The following is a 14,030-nucleotide window of genomic DNA, read 5'->3' on the forward strand; positions in this document are numbered from 1 at the left end:
ACTGAGCAACACCAGGGGCACCTCTCATTTAGAGCCTATGAGTGGAGCCCCTAGAGTTTTGCAGAGTACAACCGTATGTGGCAGCCCTGGGTGTTGGTGTACCGGGGGGTAAGGGTGGGGGGAACTGAGGGTGAAAAGGGTAGGAGAAGATGTGGAGGGCTTGGGGAAAACTTGGAGTAGGATTGGCACCAAAGGATGTCTCCAGCTTTTCTAATGCTTATCAGACATTTTAAAGTGTCTCCAGCTTTTCTAACGCTTATCAAGACTTTTCAAAGTCACCCCAAATGAATGTATGTAAAAAGAGCATGCTTTCTGGGCAAATGTAGCCTTAAGATAAACTTCTAAGCATCACTTTCCAGCCTGACTGTGATCCCTGACACCCCCAAAGAGAAATTCTGGAGCCATCACTGTGCTTTGGGGGGACCTGGTTAAGACTTGAGGGAACCTTGGGATTGGTCTGGAGGCATGATGGACTCAGCTCTCAGACAAATGAGCTCTGGGAGGCAGGTGAAACCTGTGTGGGTTTTTGTCTCCTGGGAAGGTCTGTTTCAGAGAGGGGCCCAGAGTCCCTGCGTGGAGTGAACCCAGACTCTGACCCTAAAGTGGAATGGCATCCCTGGCTTGAAATACTGGGGTGTCCTGGTGAACTTGATGTTGTATGGGCTCTGGACAATCTTCACCCCGGAGGTCTCGGCCTGGACCATCTCACCCCCTGGAGAGACAGGAGGATCGTTAAGTTCTGCGGCAGAGGTTCAGTTTCCTGGGGAAAGAGCAGGCTGGTATGGGAGGCCCATCTTGGTGAAGGTAGGAGAAGACAGTAACACGATTTCAGTTCCTCCCAGCCCTTCCAGCATTTCCCCATTTCTCTGATGAGGAAACTGAGGCAGGAGGTGGCCCAAGGTCACATGGGTGGAGTGTCTGGGTTGGGAAATGACAGTGTCCTGACCTCAGCCAGGGCCCTGGGTGAGGGTGGCACCTGTGGAGAAGACAGTGACGTTGACAAAGATTGAGGCCCCAATGAAGTCCTCTTCCGGGCCTTGGAATGTGGCCATCAGTGTGCCCTTCTGGAGGGAGACGTGGCCGAGGCCTTCAAAGATCTGCTCTCAGCGCAAGAGAGAGGAGGGGAGATGGTTTCTTGGGAAATGGGCGATAGCAGAGGGAGGGGAGGTGGGGAAGGGGGAAAGAAGGGGGAGGAGGTGGGGAAGGAGAGACAGGGGAGGGGTGGGTCTCAGTCACCTCCACCTTCTGCAGGGAGCTTTGGATGGGGATCCGATGGGAATCCTGCTTCACCCCAAAGATGGCCAGAGCGTGTCCATTGACTGGCTTGTTGAATATATATCTGGGGGATGGACAGCCATCTCACTGGCTCTGAAGCACCCACACAACCTCATGTATCTGCAGAGACAGCCTGTGTAATCTCATGGGGCTGCAGAAATGGCTGTAACACTTTGGGAGGGGCGGAAGTGGCCCTTGGTAACTTAGATGTTTCCATTACTGACCAACACAAGCCTGGGAGGTGACAAATATGTCCCTTAAGGCCTTGTTGGGTTGCAGATGAAGCCTGTGCAACCTCACAAGATGGTAGAGGTAGGCTGTACAGCCACATGGAGCCACAGAGAAATCTGAATAAGGACTCCACTGGTGGCGCAGTGGTTAAGAATCCCCCAGCCAACGCAGGGGACACAGGTTTGATTCCACATGCCGTGGAGCAACTAAGCCCGTGCGCCACAACTACTGAAGTCTGCATGCCTAGAGCCTGTGCTCTGCAACAAGAGAAGCCACCGCGATGAGAAGCCCACGCACCACAACGAAGAGTAACCCTTGCTCGATGCAACTAGAGAAAGCCCGCACGCAGCAATGAAGACCCAACGCAGACAAAAAAAAAAAAAAAGAAAAGAAAGAAAGAAAACTGAAAGCCCCTGGGATGGCAAGGGTGACCTATGAAGCCTCGTGAGGCAGTCTAGGTGACCTGTCTAGCATGATAGAGCTGCAGAAATGGTCTGTATAATGGCAAGAAGTGGCAGACATGGCCCTTACAACCCTAGGTGGACAATATGGCCCGTACAGCCTTGTAAAGTTGTGGGGATGGTCTGTAAATTCCATAAGGCAACATATATGACATTTGCAATTTCATAGAACTTCAGAGATGGTCTGGACAACCTCACAAGATGGCAAAGGTGCCTATGCAACCTCGTGGACCTTCAGAGATGGTCCAAACCATGAGAGGTCGTATAACTCCATTAGGTAGATAAGGTGGCCTGTGCAACCCCAGAGACCTGAAGGGATGGTCTGCATAACCTCACGGGACAAGATTGTGTCATGGGTGGCAGAGAGTGCCTCTTCTATACCCTAAGAGCTACAGAAGTGGTTCATTTCTCTCTGACCATTCAGTTTCCTGGCATTTCTGGTCCTCTGGCCAGGCTGGGGGTAAAGGAACTCACCGGGCCTGGATATTCACACCCAGAGCCTCATCGTTGAGGTAGAAGAAAGTCTTGTTTGGTGTCAGCTGGACCTCAAAAGATGGGAGCACTGGGTGCAGTAAAGAGAGAGTCACCCTCAGCGTTTCACTGTCACCCCCCCACATCCCCTCCCTGCCCCACTCGCTCCTTCCTCAGTGATTCTGGCAGCCCCCAAGGGCTGCAACACATAGTCGTCAGGCCCCGGCACACAGTAGGTGCACTGTGAGACCTCCTTTGCATTTCCAGCCCCGGTCCTGGCGAGATCCACCTTGCCCACCCTGGCACACCCTTCTCACCAAACTCCTTCACTTCAAAGGTTGCCTTGAACTTCTGCTTGGGTGCACTTTGGTATCTGGCTTCGATGCTCCAGGTCCCAAGACTGAGGCACAGAGAGTTAGGAGAGATGGAGCCTGAGAAGGAGAACCTCCCTCCCTCCACCCCTAGGGTTCCCAACAGGGCACCTGATGAGCTCTGGGAGGTGGAAGGAGTTTGCGAAGACACTGTCCCTGGCCAGGAAATCCTGGCTGATCACAGTGATCCCCTCTGGGTTCTGCGGGGACACAGGGGGTGGTTGGCTCATGCCCCAGGCCGTCAGCATGTGATATAACCCCAGTGCCTGGGATCCACCTGCCCCTCGGGAGAGATCACCTTGATGTCCAGAGTGAATGTCCTGGGCACAGGATCCATCCTGTGGTTCACAGTGTACACCCGGTATTGAACTGGAGGAGGAGGGAAGGCTCTGAGCAAGGGATAGAGTTTGGAGGGGGGGGTGGGTGTAGTCATTAGGATCTTGGGCAGTGGGGGGACCTTGGACAGAAGGACACCCTGGTAGGTGGAACATGTGGGCATGGGGGAAACTGGGGATGAGAGTCAGCACCTGCCCCAGGCCAAGTGCCTGGGGGCTGTACCCAGTTGCTCAGGAGTGTAGATGGTCTTGTCTGTCTGGATGAAGATGTAGCCAGCGTGGGGAGCCACCAGCACCAGCTTCTCCATTAACGCGGAGGCCGAGGTGGGTGCCCAGGTTGCCTGGATGATGACATACTGTGTTCCTGGTTGTGGCGGGTAGACCAGGCTCTCGGGAATCTGGGGAGAGATGCCCACACTCCTCAGGGCCTGCTGGGGTCTCCATCCCTGGGGGCAAAGCCCTGGACCGGATCTTGGAGAAGCAATTGAATGGGAGCTCTCTGGTTCTGCCCTTGGGAGCAAGGTCCCCACGTGTGCCGCCCAGGTTGCTGCTGAACAAGGGTATCCAGCCTAGCGCGGGGTGGGGGGGGTGGGGGGTTGGGGGGTGGAGGGGGGGATGCGATCCCGTTTAGGCTCAGTTTCCCAGACTACCAGCAGAGGGCGCCTTTTATTAATTCGCACAGAGACGTTATACGGACTAATCAAGGCCTTTCTCGGAGCCCAGACCTACGGAACTTTGAGTTTCTAAATGGATAGGACATGCAAATTGGTGTATATAGAATGCATAAACAACAAGGTCCTACTGTATACCACAGGGAACTGTATTCAGTATCCTGTGATAAACCATAAGGGTAAAGAATAAGAAAAAGAACAGATGAATGGATAAAGAAGATGTGGCACATATATACAATGGAATATTACTCAGCCATAAAATGGAACGAAACTGAGTTATTTGTAGTGAGGTGGACGCACCTAGAGTCTGTCATACAGAGTGAAGTAAGTCAGAAAGAGAAAAATAAATACCGTATGCTAACCACATATATGTGGAATCTAAAAAAAAAAAAAGTTCTGAAGAACCTAGGGGCGGAATAGGAATAAAGACACAGACGTAGAGAATGGACTTGAGGACACGGGGAGGGTGAAGGGTAAGCTGGGACGAAGTGAGAGAGTGGCATGGACATATATACACTACCAAACGTAAAATAGGTAGCTAGTGGGAAGCAGCCGCATAGCATGGGGAGATCAGCTCGGTGCTTTGTGTCCACCTAGAGGGGTGGGATAGGGAGGGTGGGAGGGAGATGCAAGAGGGAGGGGATATGGGGATATATGTATATGTATAGCTGATTCACTTTGTTATAAAGCAGAAACTAACACACTATTGTAAAGCAATGATACTCCAATAAAGATGTTAGAAAAAAAGAATAAGAATGTATATGTATGTATAACTGACTCACTTTGCTGTACAGCAGAAATTAACACAACACTGTAAATCAACTATACTTCAATTTAAAAAAATGGATAGGACATAAGAGAAGCAGTAATTATATCCAGGCTTTGCATCTCTCTTTTTTTTCAAAAAGATTTTTTTTTGATGTGGATCATTTTCAAAGACCTTACTGAACCTACTACAATACTACTTCTGTTTTATGTTTTGTTTTTTTGGATGTGAGACATGTGGGATCCTAGTTCCCTGACCAGGGATCGAACCTGCACCCCATCCAGTGGAAGGTGAAGTCCCAACCACTGGACTGCCAGGGAAGTCCCACAGGCCCTGCATCTCTTCTCCAGTGTGCCGCTTGGGAAGTCCCTCTAGAGTCTGTCCCTCTCTATCCTTGCTGCTGACCCGGAGATTCCCTTTATGGCCACCCAACCCGGCCTGTCACCCACCGTCACTGGTGCCTGGTCCATAAAGTGGTTTTCTGGTGAGAGAACGAGCTGAACCCTAGCCACTGGCATCTTCTTCATGGGGAAATCCCACACGGTGAGGTTCACCTTGAGGGTCCTGGTGAGGGGCTCTCTGGAGTCGGAATGAGCCTGCACGTGGATGTTCTCCGGGCTGCCGACCCGCAGGACCCGGGGGGTCACCAGGATGTACCTGTCAGCAGACAAACATGGGGGCACAGGGGGACTCAAGAGGTGGAAGTGATGGACGGGGGTCACATGCAGGGAATCATAGAGATGGCAGATGTCCCCTCAGTTCTCCAGACTCACAGCGGCTCAGCATGGGCAACGGGGCTCCCCAGGAGGAGTAGAATCAACCCTAGGAGCCAGGGCACATCCATGGCGGTGGGAGGACAATGTAGGGCCACAGGGCACAGATGCCTGTCCTCTTGTCCACCCCAGGTCTGGTCTGTTTGCCTTGGCTTACCCTGGCCGAGTTAATGTCTAAATGAACATGGGGAGGAAATTCCCATAAATCCAATGGGTGACGAGGGGGCTGCTCCGCCCTCCTCAGCCAGTCCTCCGCAGGGTGGGGGGCTGGGGACAGTTGCATTGAGAAGTTTTCCAGGCCCCACCCACGCCTTGGGGGCCAGGGTGTTAGGAGGGCTGCCTTTCCCATCAGCCATGGGATCTCATCCTGAAGGCCTCTCCTCCCCCAGCAGGGAGCCTGGGCCATGTGGCCCTGGGCATGCACTCAAGGCTTGGTTGGGATTGGCTGGTAGGGGCAGAAGGAAAGAGGACTGTCCCCTCCTCTGCCCTTGTGAAGCTGGCGAGAGTTTCTGGGGTAGTTGTTCCAACTGGGGCAATGCAGGCATTACGTTTTCATTTCCCAATCACAGGCATGATCAGCCATATGGCGTTTAGCCATCTGACCGCGGGGACCCAGTGTAGTGGAAGCTTCTGGGAAATGCATGGGTCAAAAGCTCTTACCGAGTTTCAGATCTTTGTGAGCCCAGCATGCACTGCATGGCTTTTCTCCTTCCTTGCAGGAACCGATTACCCTTGGTAAATGGTCCACTGTCTATTGTTCCTAAATCATGCCAATCTCTCTGGGCTCCTTTTCCAACAGGCAAATTATACATATTAAACCAGGGAGGAAAACACATCTTGCTTGAAGCATTCCTGGAAGAAGGCTTTCTCTGGCCTGAAATAATTCTCACTGGCTGTTTAATGTGCCCTATTAAAGACGTTGAACCCAATCTGTGGTGTCTGCCCCTTCGAAGCAGGTGGGGCTGCAGACAAGTTTGTCTGGTTCTTTCTTCTTCAGTGAAGTCAGTACTGCCAGCTTGGAGAGTCTTGCCTATTGGAGGGACCCAGACCTCCCCAAACAATGACAATATACATTCATCCCACAAAAATTCATTAAATATTTACTACAAGCTTGGCCCTACTTAGCATGCTGAGGACACAGCAGTGACCACAATAGACAAAGTTGCTGATTGTGTGGAATAGACTTTTTTTTAAATGAATTTATTTATTTTATTTATTTTTATTTTGGGCTGCGTTGGGTCTTCGTTGCCATGAGGGGGCTTTCTCTAGTTGTGGTGAGTGGGGTTTACTCGTCGTTGCGGTGCGCGGGCTTCTCATTGTGGTGGCTTGTCCTGTTGCAGAGCATGGGCTCTAGGGGTGCGGGCTTCAGTAGTTGTGTCACATGGACTCAGTAGTTGTGGCGCACGGGCTTAGGTGCTCCACTGCATGTGAGATCTTCCCGGACCAGGGCTCCAACCCATGTCTCCTGCATTGGCAGGTGGATTCTTAACCACTGTGCCACCAGGGAAGTCCCTGGAGTGGACATTTTTTGAGAACTTACTTTCTCCTTAAACCTCATAGCCTCCCGTGACTTGGGTTCGCTGTGTGCCCACTTTCCAGACTCTATCTTTGTAGAGATTTGGGAAACCGAGTGTGTCAGACACAAAGTGGGTAGTCATTTATTCCTCAGGCATTTATCGTGCACCTACTGTGGGCAAGACACTGTTCTACATGCTCTATGTACACTCACAGAAGTCTCACAGCTGAAGTAAGGATTACCACCCATTGTACAAATGAGGAAACCGAGGCCCCGAGAGGATGAGCAACTTACCCCGGGTCAGGCAGGTGAACCACGAGGATGGGTAATGCTCTTAAGTCTACGGTAAACAGTCTCTTACGAAGAAAAAATCAACAGAATTGAATTAAAGCCTGGATCAGGGATGCAGGTGAGACCTAATTTAGAAAGTTCTAGAACACTGGTGTCCATTTGGTGTGGCATATTCCACCATTCTCCCAGGCTCTCAGGGAACCTCCAGTGGTTCTGTTCAGCTCTCTCTTGGCTGGGGGTGAGCTCCCCCCCTTCACATCTTCATTCTTATACCAGGTGTCCACATCCCTGCCCCCAACCCAGGGGCTCCCAGGTGTCCAGGACGGGGGATATCCAAAGGTGAGGGGCTTGAGTTTTCTTGAGTTTCTGTTCTTTCCTTTTTAATTTTTTTTATAGCAATAAGCAGAATTTCTTTATTTATTTATTTATTTTGTGGTACGCGGGCCTCTCACTGTTGTGACCTCTCCCGTTGCGGAGCACAGGCTCCGGACGCGCAGGCTCAGCGGCCATGGCTCACGGGCCCAGCCGCTCCGCGGCACGTGGGATCCTCCCGGACCGGGGCACGAACCCGTGTCCCCTGAATCGGCAGGCGGACTCTCAACCACTGCGCCACCAGGGAAGCCCCTATTTATTTATTTAGACCACACTGCAAGGCTTGTGGGATCTTAGTTTCCGACTAGGAATCGAACCTGTTCCCCCTACAGTGGAAGTTGTTAGCGTCCTAACAACTGAACCATCAGGGAATTCCCTTGAGTTTCTATTTTGACTTGGAGGTGGGTCCAGGAAGGGAAAACTGCCCTTGGCTACCAATAAGCAGCAGAGGAGGCAGGAGAACAACTAGTGTGGGGTCCTTTGGGATACAGCGTTGCCACCCAGTGAACTAATGGATGGAGTCAAAAATGGATGCTAAAAAAAAAAAAAAAAAAAAAAGAAAAGAAAAAAAGGGCTTCCCTGGTGGCGCAGCGGTTGAGAGTCCGCCTACCGATGCAGGGGACATGGGTTCATGCCCCGGTCCGGGAAGATCCCACATGCCGCGGAGCGGCTGGGCCCGTGAGCCATGGCGGCTGAGCCTGCGCGTCCGGAGCCTGTGCTCCGCAACGGGAGAGGCCACAACAGTGAGAGGCCCGCGTACCGCAAAAAAAAAAAAAAAAAAAGAAAAGAAAAAAATGGATGCTGAGTGAATGAGTGATAGCAGGAATTCATATCTCATGCACCTGATCCCTCCACCCCACCCCAGTCCAGGTCCCCCAAAAGAAGAATGATAAGCATTTGCTCAATAATTAATAATGAAATAAATAAAATAAATTTAAGCACCTACTGCATGGCTCGCTTTGTTGCTGGGGACACAGCAGTGAACGGGATGGAAACGCCCCCTCATGGAGTGGATATTTACTGTAGCCACGTTCACCTGGACTCTCTCTTTGAATCCTCTCAGCAATATAATGACCCACTGACCCATTTTGCAAGTGAAAAAATCACAGAATGAAGTGTCCTGCCCAATACTGTACAGCTAGGTAACTGAGGCACAGAGAGGTTAAGTGACTTGCTCAGGGTCACACAGCAGGTAAAGAGATGGAACTGAGCTTCTGAATCCAGGTTTAAGAGGGAGACCAAATTAGCAGATACAAACCATTATATATAAAATAGATAAACAACGAGGTCCTGCTGTATAGCACAGGGAACTACAGTCAATATCCTCTGATAAACTGTAATGAAAAAAATATGAAAAAGTATATATATATAATCACTTTTCTATACACCAGAAACTAACACAACATTGTAAATCAACTGTACTTCAATAAAACAAAACAAAACAAAGAGGGAGCTCAAAGAGGGTAGGAGGTCGGGAGAGTAGCTATGGGCTCCACCAAGGTCTGCTGGCCGCTGTCAGTGGTCAAGTCCAACCTCTCGAACTTGGCCACGAGAGGGCGCCAGCGAACCTCCGGCCAGACGCAGAGTAGCGCTCGGCCTCCTCCCGCAAGAATGTCAGTGGAGAAGGGAGGGGACTTTGGCCTCTAGCTTAGAGCAGCTGCTGCTGCAGCTCAGATTCCGTCCGCCTTCCCCTCCCTGGGACAACAGGTTTGCAGCGAGCCCGGGGCGGGCGGGACGGCCTTGCAGGGATGTGTGCCCTCTGTTTTCACCCCATCCTCCTGGGCTCCCAGCCCGAGGCTTCCCGGGAAAGGCTGGGCAGGACCCAGGTGTCAAGGAATAACACCCATAGCCACATAACAGCGAACGTCTGTCATTGATGGTACACCTACTAAGTTCCTGCACTTACTGGGACTTTCTCTCCATCAACTCTTCCATTCTACGGATGAGAAAACTGAGGCTCAGAGAGGTACAGTTGATCGCTCTGGTAGGAGGTGTCAGGAGCTTCTTAGCATGTACGGTATGCCGGGATGTGCCCAGTTTGGTCACTTCCAGTCCCAGCCACGGCTCCTTGGGTCATTTCTTGGTTTCCTCAGGGCTTCAAGAACTGGCTTTGCTTCCAGATTCCTCAGGGAATCGCATGCCTCCTCTGCGGGTCAAAGGAGGTTTCTGAAGGCAGTGAGAGTTTTCAAGAGAAGCTTATTGCTAAGAGGGGATAAAGAATAATTTAGCAATCATGTTTGGGGTTGATTACTGGGTCTGAAACCACCATGGAATTTCAATGATATGTGTCCCCACAGAGCTCACAGCCGGGCCAGGGAGAACTACCCATAAATAAGAAGCTGCAAGGGCCCAGAGGAGCCTGCTCATCTCATCTAGCCTGGGGAGTAAAGGAAGGCTTCCCGAAGGAAGTGGTATTTAGGTTGACACCAAAAAGTTTCAGTAAATTAAGAATAATTGGATGGGACTTCCCTGGTGGCGCAGTGGTTAAGAATTCGCCTGCCAATGCAGGGGACATGGGTTTGAGCCCTGGCCCGGGAAGATCCCACATGCCGCGGAGCAACTAAGCCCATGTGCCACAACTACTGAGCCTGCACTCTAGAGCCTGCAGGCCACAACTACTGAAGCCCACTTGCCTAGAGCCCGTGCTCTGCAACAAGAAAAGCCATGCAATGAGAAACCCACACACTGCAACAAAGAGTAGCCCCCACTCACCGCAACTAGAGAAAGCCCGTGCACAGCAACGAAGACCCAACACAGCTAAAAATGAAATAAATTAAATTAAATTAAAAAAAAAAAAGCAGGTTCAGGGGATAGAGAGGGGGCCTCTCTGAGGAGGTGACATTTGTGTCCCTATATCAGTTGAAGGAGGGAGACATGTGGATATCTAGGAAAAGTATTCTAGGCAGAGGGAAGAGCAAGTGCAAAGGCCCTGAGATGGAAGTGTGTGTGGAGTGTTTAAGAAACAGCAAGGAGGTCCGTGTTCTGGGAATGGATTGACTGATAGGGAGAGAGTGGGATATAATCTGAGCTGAATATTCAGGGATCAGATCGTGTAGGAGACCACATCTTTGTGGATCTGAATCTAAGTTAGAGAGAGAACCAGTGGAGAGTTTTGAAAAGGGGAGTGACATTTTCTTTCTGTGTTAAAAAATTAGTCTGGGGATGTCCTTTGTTCCTATGACTCAAATCCAAAAGTTACAACGCCGAAAAAGATGAATAATTCCACAGCATAAAAATAAGACCAAACACCACCACAGAAAAGTTTAAAAAAAAACTGAGAAAAAGTATCTGCACTTCCTACTATAGACCCCTTAATGTTCATAATATGTAAAGAGTTTCTAAGAATTAATAATAAAATATAAACAATTCCATAGAAAAAAATTGAGCAAAAGTTGTAGTCAGAATGTCCACAAAAAATGAAACACAAATATTCTTTAACGCACTAAAAGACACTGGGCTTTACTCATGATAAGAGCAACGCAAGTTAAAATAAGAGAAATGTGAGATACTAATTTTTATGCATTAGATCAGCAAAACTTTGGAAGATCAATGATGCCCAGTTTGGTGAGGCTGTGGGGAAGTAAGCATGTTCACATGTGGACATCAGTCCTCCCCAGTAGAGGTGAAATTGATGATGTTCATAAAAATTACAAATGCTTAGTTTCTTTGGCCAAGTAATCCCATGACAGAAATGCTTGCACATGTGTGAAACGAAGTATAAACACAAGGTTATTCATTGCAGTCATTTCTATCATAGCCAAAGATTGGAGAGAGCCCAAAGATTCATTACTACAGGATCAGTTGCATAAATTATTGTCCATCTACACAGTGGAATATACTGCAGCTGGACCAAAGAATGAGGAAGTCTTTTCGGGCTGCTGTGAGAAACTCCTAAGACGTATCACTCAAGGAAAGAACCAAAGTTCACACTTACGTGTATAGTATGTCGCTTTTTGTGAAAAAGTTAAAAAAAGTGAATATTCATGTTTTTCCACTCCCAAACTAAAGTTCTGTCCCCGTTAAACACTAACTCCCCATTCCCCCTTCTCAGCCTCTTTGAACCACTATTTTACTTTCTGTCTACGAATTTGCATACTCTAGGTACCTAATATAAATGGAATCACGCAATATATCTGTCCTTTTATATCTGGCTTATATTGCTAGGCATAATGTCTTCAAGGTTCATCCATGTTGTAGCACATGTCAGAATTTCCTTCCTTTTTAGGGCTGAATACTATTCCTTTGTGTGTATATACCACAGTTTATCCATTCATCAGGGTTTTTTTTCCTTGCATAATCAGAAAGAAAACCTGGATAAATAACTCATGCAAGTTATAACAGGCAGTGGTGGGGGATCAGGAATTGGGCAGTTGAGGAAAGATGAAGGTAAGAGAATTGTTTAACAAATATTTCTTCATATATATTTTTTATTTTTAAAAGCATTGTGAGGGCTTCCCTGGTGGCGCAGTGGTTGAGAGTCCGCCTGCCGATGCAGGGGACACGGGTTCGTGCCCCGGTCCGAGAAGGTCCCTCATGCCGCGGAGCAGCTGGGCCCGTGAGCCATGGCCGCTGAGCCTGCGCGTCCGGAGCCTGCGCTCCACAACGGGAGGGGCCACAACAGTGAGAGGCCCGCGTACCGCCCTAAAAAAAAAAAAAAGCACTGTGAATGTTTTACCTCTTTGAAATATATTTTTATATCTATAGGCAGGGAGGAAAATGCAGAAGAGGAGGAGGCTGGTGCGATATTCCAGGCGAGAAATCATGGCGGTTGGAGTAGGTTAGGGGCCAAGAAGGTGTTTTGAAGTGGTTGGTTCTGAATATACTTTTCAGGTCAGGTGAAAAGGATCTCCTGATAGATTAGCTGTGAGGTGTGAAAGAGAGAAAGTAGAGACGACGCCAAGATTTTTGGCTTGAGCAGCTAGGATGTAACGATGAGGTGGGGGGGGGGGCATGAGTGTAGAAATAAAGAGTCAGGGCTTCCCTGGTGGCGCAGTGGTTGAGAGTCCGCCTGCCGATGCAGGGGACGCGGGTTCGTGCCCCGGTCCAGGAAGATCCCACATGCCGCGGAGCAGCTGGGCGCGTGAACCATGGCCACTGAGCCTGCGCGTCCGGAGCCTGTGCTCCGCAACGGGAGAGGCCACAACAGTGAGAGGCCCACGTACCGCAAAAAAAAAAAAAAAGAGTCAAGGGTTCGCTTGTTATTATCACCTTCTGAGCTTTGGCCAATCTCTGCTGGTCACCAGTAGCATCCACCTGGAATTTAATAACAGTATCCCTCCCCACACTGCATTTGTTTTTAGAGTTGCTACCTGGATTGATGATGATTCTTCCTTATATGCAACAGAAACTGACTCTGTGATTTAAGCTGCAAAGGAATTTCTTGGGTAGATCCTGAGGGCTCACAGAATCACCAGCCTTGGAAGATTGAAAGGGAACAAAGTGGCAGCTCAGGGCAGCAGCTAAGATCCCAGCTTAAATCATCCCCCTGAAACCAACCAGAGGCTCTGGCTTTTGCTGCCAACGCTGGCAATGCCACGCTCCTGTCCCTTCTGCTACCTCCTCTTCCTGACCCCTTCTGTGGGTGGCCAACTCTCAATTCTAAATCCTGTGCATCTGCAGAGTGGAATCAGGGTCACATGCTCACCCTCTAGCTGCAAGAGAAGCTGGGAGAGAAGGCCTGGTGTTTTCTTGCACCAGGAGTCTATACGTAGGGGGTTTGGAATACTGTACGCGCCATCTGCAAATAAATATCGAGTTCAGCTTCACTCATGGTGGGTATGATGGCCTTTTCTTCTTGGTAAGGAGATAAATGTGTCTTTTAAAATAAATTATTTAAAGGAATTTTTAAAATACATTTTCAAATTTAATTTTTATTTTTTATTGGAGTATAGTTGATGTACAATGTTGTGTTAGTTTCAGGTGTATAACAAAGTGATTCAGTTATGCATATACATGTAACCGTTCCTTTTCAGATACTTTTCCCATATAGGTTATTACAGAATATTGAGTAGAGTTCTAAAGGATTTTTTTTTTTAAAAAACAAGAGAATGCTGGACATAAAATTCAGGACAGTGGAGACCTTTGGGGTGAGGCAGACAGTGAATATCGATAATGTTCTAATGGTAGAGTCTGATGGTGGGCTAGTGTGTATGCATTTTGCTCCTCTGCTCTGTCAAGTGCATATGTTACATCAGTCAGCACCTTGGGTGGAAAGAGACAGCACACTCACAGTGGGTAATTTGGGAAGTGATGAAGACAGGAACGATGGTTAAGGGAAGGGTCGGGGGTAAGGAGACGTGCCGCCCTGCTGGCAACCGTGGGGTCCCATCACCATCTTTAGTTGAAAGGGGCAAAAGGAGGGAGTGGTTCTCAGAAACTGGAGCTGGGGCTGAGATAGAGGGATGCTGCGAATCCACACTACCTGCATGGAAGGAGCGTGAGGGACAAACGCCATGGCCTTTCCCCTCCCACTGGCAGAACCCAACGTAACCCGAAGC

This window comes from Aethalodelphis obliquidens, unplaced genomic scaffold (assembly GCF_003676395.1).
Source record: "Aethalodelphis obliquidens isolate GAN/ISIS:26980383/991018 unplaced genomic scaffold, ASM367639v1 scaffold53, whole genome shotgun sequence".
In the NCBI taxonomy this organism is placed as follows: Eukaryota; Metazoa; Chordata; class Mammalia; order Artiodactyla; family Delphinidae; genus Aethalodelphis; species Aethalodelphis obliquidens.